Raw genomic sequence first — 7500 nt, 5'->3', positions numbered from 1 at the left:
TATATGTGACACTGTCCTTTAGCTTTATATGTGACACTGTCCTTTAGCTTTATATGTGACACTGTCCTTTAGCTTTATATGTGACACTGTCCTTTAGCTTTATATGTGACACTGTCCTTTAGCTTTATATGTGACACTGTCCTTTAGCTTTATATGTGACACTGTCCTTTAGCTTTATATGTGACACTGTCCTTTAGCTTTATATGTGACACTGTCCTTTAGCTTTATATGTGACACTGTCCTTTAGCTTTATATGTGACACTGTCCTTTAGCTTTATATGTGACACTGTCCTTTAGCTTTATATGTGACACTGTCCTTTAGCTTTATATGTGACACTGTCCTTTAGCTTTATATGTGACACTGTCCTTTAGCTTTATATGTGACACTGTCCTTTAGCTTTATATGTGACACTGTCCTTTAGCTTTATATGTGACACTGTCCTTTAGCTTTATATGTGACACTGTCCTTTAGCTTTATATGTGACACTGTCCTTTAGCTTTATATGTGACACTGTCCTTTAGCTTTATATGTGACACTGTCCTTTAGCTTTATATGTGACACTGTCCTTTAGCTTTATATGTGACACTGTCCTTTAGCTTTATATGTGACACTGTCCTTTAGCTTTATATGTGACACTGTCCTTTAGCTTTATATGTGACACTGTCCTTTAGCTTTATATGTGACACTGTCCTTTAGCTTTATATGTGACACTGTCCTTTAGCTTTATATGTGACACTGTCCTTTAGCTTTATATGTGACACTGTCCTTTAGCTTTATATGTGACACTGTCCTTTAGCTTTATATGTGACACTGTCCTTTAGCTTTATATGTGACACTGTCCTTTAGCTTTATATGTGACACTGTCCTTTAGCTTTATATGTGACACTGTCCTTTAGCTTTATATGTGACACTGTCCTTTAGCTTTATATGTGACACTGTCCTTTAGCTTTATATGTGACACTGTCCTTTAGCTTTATATGTGACACTGTCCTTTAGCTTTATATGTGACACTGTCCTTTAGCTTTATATGTGACACTGTCCTTTAGCTTTATATGTGACACTGTCCTTTAGCTTTATATGTGACACTGTCCTTTAGCTTTATATGTGACACTGTCCTTTAGCTTTATATGTGACACTGTCCTTTAGCTTTATATGTGACACTGTCCTTTAGCTTTATATGTGACACTGTCCTTTAGCTTTATATGTGACACTGTCCTTTAGCTTTATATGTGACACTGTCCTTTAGCTTTATATGTGACACTGTCCTTTAGCTTTATATGTGACACTGTCCTTTAGCTTTATATGTGACACTGTCCTTTAGCTTTATATGTGACACTGTCCTTTAGCTTTATATGTGACACTGTCCTTTAGCTTTATATGTGACACTGTCCTTTAGCTTTATATGTGACACTGTCCTTTAGCTTTATATGTGACACTGTCCTTTAGCTTTATATGTGACACTGTCCTTTAGCTTTATATGTGACACTGTCCTTTAGCTTTATATGTGACACTGTCCTTTAGCTTTATATGTGACACTGTCCTTTAGCTTTATATGTGACACTGTCCTTTAGCTTTATATGTGACACTGTCCTTTAGCTTTATATGTGACACTGTCCTTTAGCTTTATATGTGACACTGTCCTTTAGCTTTATATGTGACACTGTCCTTTAGCTTTATATGTGACACTGTCCTTTAGCTTTATATGTGACACTGTCCTTTAGCTTTATATGTGACACTGTCCTTTAGCTTTATATGTGACACTGTCCTTTAGCTTTATATGTGACACTGTCCTTTAGCTTTATATGTGACACTGTCCTTTAGCTTTATATGTGACACTGTCCTTTAGCTTTATATGTGACACTGTCCTTTAGCTTTATATGTGACACTGTCCTTTAGCTTTATATGTGACACTGTCCTTTAGCTTTATATGTGACACTGTCCTTTAGCTTTATATGTGACACTGTCCTTTAGCTTTATATGTGACACTGTCCTTTAGCTTTATATGTGACACTGTCCTTTAGCTTTATATGTGACACTGTCCTTTAGCTTTATATGTGACACTGTCCTTTAGCTTTATATGTGACACTGTCCTTTAGCTTTATATGTGACACTGTCCTTTAGCTTTATATGTGACACTGTCCTTTAGCTTTATATGTGACACTGTCCTTTAGCTTTATATGTGACACTGTCCTTTAGCTTTATATGTGACACTGTCCTTTAGCTTTATATGTGACACTGTCCTTTAGCTTTATATGTGACACTGTCCTTTAGCTTTATATGTGACACTGTCCTTTAGCTTTATATGTGACACTGTCCTTTAGCTTTATATGTGACACTGTCCTTTAGCTTTATATGTGACACTGTCCTTTAGCTTTATATGTGACACTGTCCTTTAGCTTTATATGTGACACTGTCCTTTAGCTTTATATGTACGTCCGTATGCATATGTATAAATCTATACATATGTATGTAGTATGTATGCCATGCATTCACCAGTTTTGAAAAACAACCTAACCTAATCTAACCTAACCTAACCTAACCTATCAAAAGAAGCGAGAAAATATTCATAAATTTCCCCAAACTCATAGTGGTTAATGATGTAATTAGGTTTCTAAGACTAATAATGTAATTACTTTTCTAAGCGTTTGTATGATTTTTCTAACACTTCAGATTACAAGCAAAATAGGTCACCCACGACTGTGAGAGAAAGATAGGAATTTTATCTATGTTAGAGGGGGAAGAATAAGTCATGTTAGAAGGAGAAGGGTAGTAATAGTAGTAGTAGTAGTATTAGTAGTAGTAGTAGTAGTAATAATAGTAGTGGTAGCAGTAGTAGCAGCAGTAGTAGTAGTAGTAGTAGTAGTAGTAGTAGTAGTAGTAATAGTAGTAGTAGTAGTAGTAGTAGTGGTAGTAGTAGTAGTAGTAGTAGTAGTGGTAGTAGTAGTAGTAGTAGTAGTAGTAGTAGTAGTAGTAGTAGTAGTAGAAGTAGATTGTGCTGTTGTTGTTCAAGGAATCAATGACGTGAAAATAGATCGAATACAATTCTAGATCATACAATAAGTCATTAGCTGATATAGATCTATACTACAAATGCTAATGATTCCAAATTTACTATGTAATTTACATATCACATAAGTTCATATACAGATTTACAAAATCCCTCTTAAGCTTACGTAAAAATCACGTCATTTCTATTTTGACAGACTCAATATGAAATGAAACGCTTCTACTTATGGAAGCTTTTTCCCAAAATTTCTTTCTATATCCATGATTTAGATCCTAGACAGACTATAGAAGGCACTTTCTAATTCCTTTAGTAGATAGATTATATAGCTAGTGCTGAAGTAATACGGGAAAACGGAACTCCTTAGAAAATATATATTGAAAAGTGGGTAATCCCCAAATATATTTTTAGACAAACTTAAAGGCCAGAGGACGATATAGATGAAAGACATAGTTAGAAAGTAAGTCTAGATATTGGGTTCGAGATGATATAGACTATATAAGTATATGGGGATATATATTACATTCCTTTTGGGGTATTTGTAAAAATAATTTGGCTGACTGGATGTTAAGAAAAGGATGTAGGATAATGAGACAGATTTTCCTGTCCCTTAAACAAAGAGAAAGAATGAAGAAAATAATTATACAAAGATAATCCAGGAAAAAAGAAAATATTTTGTGGATATTATATCAAAAAATGATTATACAAAGATAATCGAGGAAAAGAGAGAGTATTTTGTGGACATTATATCTAAAAATAAAGAACAGAAGTATAGATATGGGATAATGACTGATATAGGCGTAAGATCTTGTACTTGTGGAAAGAATAGGTTTTACGAAAATATATGTGTATATGGAATTACCTGTAAGGACGAAAATAGAAGGAAAAAGGAGAAAATGTATTTTGTAAAGGAGAAAATGGCAGCTTCAGCTAGGGTCATATATACAGTGAGAGCGTGTATGGTCTTAGCAAAGGTCATATATACAGTGAGAGCGAGTATGGTCTTAGCAAGGGTCATATATACAGTCAGAGCATGTATGGTCTTAGCAAGGGTCATATATACAGTGAGAGCGTGTATGGTCTTAGCAAGGGTCGTGTATGGTCTTAGCAAGGGTCATATATACAGTGAGAGCGTGTATGGTCTTAGCAAGGGTCATATATACAGTGAGAGCATGTATGGTCTTTGAATTACCTTGAGCATTTGAAGAAGGTAATGAGAATAATTCAACTGGTATTTATAAAGTGACCTTGACAGCCTTAACGACCCTGGTAGTTAATCGACCTATAACGCAAACAACCAATTAAACAATTTGCATAATAGTTGTTAGGCAGACCATCAACCAGAGAGGCATAGAGACGGTGGGGCGAATGTCTTAGCCTTACAGTCGATGTCAAGTTCCCCTCCCTGACCCAAACTTTGCCTCTCTCTCTCTCTCTCTCTCTCTCTCTCTCTCTCTCTCTCTCTCTCTCTCTCTCTCTCTCTCTCTCTCTCTCTCTCTCTCTTGTAGACGACAATCGACGACATGTAACACACCATTCTCTTTCCTCACTCCTAACTCTCAATTTTGCAGTGGTGAGAGCTACGCGCTGAAGAATGAATAGAGAAATGAAAGATAAACTAGATACTGATGAATAATAATGCTCATATTACTCACCGGAAATGACGTGGTGATTAACTGTCCTTCTCAGGGTCGAGTTGAATATATTTAGCGTATGTGTTTTCGTCCAGACTTTCATTTTGAAATAGCACCTTTTTTTTTTTTTTCTGTTTTTACTTCACGTTCGGTCCATTCACGTTATTCCAGTGAATGACTCTAGAATGCAATAGGGAAAGAAAAGAGGTTCATCACTTCTTTCACAGGTAGATCATTCGTGATATGTGATGAAATGAATCACTTCTTTCATTTATGTATTCACACTTGTGGTATTTTCTATGCCACATTATGGAGAAAAATACGAAAAGAAAGTAACTGGATCAAAAACTTTTGAAGGAGCTTCTGAAAGGTATCCATTTGTCAAATCCTGACTTCGTGAATGCCCCTGTTACATTCATTATGCACTGCATGACCCGAAGACTACACCAGCCTAACAGAAATGTCTATGCTATAGATAGAGCATAGACATTTATCTTATTGAAGGTGGTGTTGAGTTGGGGAATACAAAGAAACATTTTTGTGGTGTGGAGAGAGAAATGTCTGAAAGATAACTTAACCTGGCTGGACTAAGACAATCTTAATTTGAACTGGAGTTGACCATAATACAGGAGGGGAGTCGTGACCAGGTAGATGAGACGTGTGTGTGTGTGTATAACGAAGATAAACGTGAGGTGTGAGAAGGTATGTGCTGAACCTTGGCATTGGTAAGTCTGGGATACATTTCATCACTGTGTTATCTCTAGGGAGGGGGGAGTCTACGTTTAGTCATGGGCTATCTACTTACCTTCTTGTAGACGAATTTTGTTAATTGCCTCCCCCCCCCCTCCCTTCCTCCCCAAGGCTTGGATCTACTTAAAGCTGAACACACACACACACACACACACACAAACACCACACACACACACACACATACTTTATTCTCTCGCGTTTTTGGAGGTTGCAATGATTATTTGCGTCGTGTCTATACTCTTCACCGTTCTCAGAAAATGGGGAAATTTTCTCAAATGTTCTTTCTCGCTTCTCCCTATATTCATTTTTTCAACTAGTTGTGGTCGCTCCTTGGTCAAATATTGGATTCTAAACTTTGAAAAAAGCAGAGTTCCACTCATCATTTTTTCCCATTCGACCCATTTGTAAGATATCTGTCAAATATCCATTCATTATCTTTCATTTTTTTAATAATAATCTGGTTTATCATATTGACCTCCCTTCTATCAACTACTCCTGTGTTTTGATGGGTTTTCTACATCTTATTCACTTAATCACTTCTCGACAGATATTTCTAACTCTTAATCACACGAGGGTCTGATATGTGTAGCTGGGGATTTCAACAACAATTCTACAATTGTAATCTCAAAGCTGTGGTTCATTTAATCTTGTTAAGGTTGGATCTACTAGCTCTTCTTTAAGATTAACGCATTTCCTTTTCTTCATCTGTTTCCTCCTCAGATCAATGGAGGTTCTCTTACACCAAGGTTTTGACTTTTCCCTTAATTTTTTTTTTTGCCTTCAAAAGACATTATTATTTCCTCCGAACAATGCTTCGTCATAGACCATCAGGTCTTGTGTTATCTGTCCTTCCCATGTACTGTCCTCCAGCAGATAACCTGGTCATGATGGACCATCAGGTCTTGTGTTATCTGTCCTTCCCATGTACTGTCCTCCAGCAGATAACCTGGTCATGATGGACCATCAGGTCTTGTGTTATCTGTCCTTCCCATGTACTGTCCTCCAGCAGATAACCTGGCCATGATGGACCATCAGGTCTTGTGTTATCTGTCCTTCCCATGTACTGTCCTCCAGCAGATAACCTGGTCATGGACCATCAGGTCTCCTGTTATCTGTCCTTCCCAAGTAGTAACAGGGGTATATATTACAGAGACGAGGAGAGGGTGTTGAAGTGGTTTGCACATATGAAGAGAAAAAGTGAGGAAATCTTGACAAAAAAAATAAGGATGTATGAGTCAAAAGTAGAAGGAGCAAGAAGATAGGAGAGGTATTGAGTGCTCGGGACCTAAACATGCTAGAAGGAGTAATGTGTGCTCAGGTTGGAGGGAAATGGGGGTGATGTGATAAACACTGGGCAGAGACCTGTTAATGGATCCAACTAGGGCGCATGAACAGTCCGAAATAAGCCATGGAAAAGTCAGTTGGGCCTACTTGTGGATATGAGGCTGTGGTATCGATGCATTACATGTGCCGGTGATCAACATTTGGTTGCTAAGAAATCTCATTCCATGGCTTCCAGACTTCCTCAGTGAGCGTGGTCAGGCTGTACGCTGCCGAGGGGGGCCATCTCCACCTTCCAGTCCCTCACCTGTGGCTTCCCACAGGACACAAAGATGGGACCCTTGTGTTCCTCATCCTCGTAAACGACGCCCTGATGGATGTATCTACTTGATGGAAGCACATTGACAACTCTACCACGGGTGTCAAGCCTTGACAACAGCTCTACCAGCCCCCTCCATGTTGTTCAGTCCACCGAGCTCCCAAACTTGTCCCATCCCTTACTGTTTCACTAGACCCCAGTCCCCTCCACCTTGTTAGCCCACTAAGCTTCCCGGTGTCACTCTGGACGATAAAACTAAGCTGGAAGGAACACGTCAGCACCATCATCAAACCCTCCAGCCATCGTCACTACAATTCATCGTCGACTCAACACACTTGGACTCCCTGCATCTAAATTCAAGAGCATCTGCATAACTTTCATTCTTCCCATTCTACCCAAACTCGTCTATGCCCCCACGTCCAACCTAGTTTTCCTCTCTCTCTCTCTCTCTCTCTCTCTCTCTCTCTCTCTCTCTCTCTCTCTCTCTCTCTCTCTCTCTCTCTCTGCCACA

This window comes from Panulirus ornatus, chromosome 39 (assembly GCF_036320965.1).
Source record: "Panulirus ornatus isolate Po-2019 chromosome 39, ASM3632096v1, whole genome shotgun sequence".
In the NCBI taxonomy this organism is placed as follows: domain Eukaryota; kingdom Metazoa; phylum Arthropoda; class Malacostraca; order Decapoda; family Palinuridae; genus Panulirus; species Panulirus ornatus.
This window is presented reverse-complemented; position numbering follows the sequence as displayed.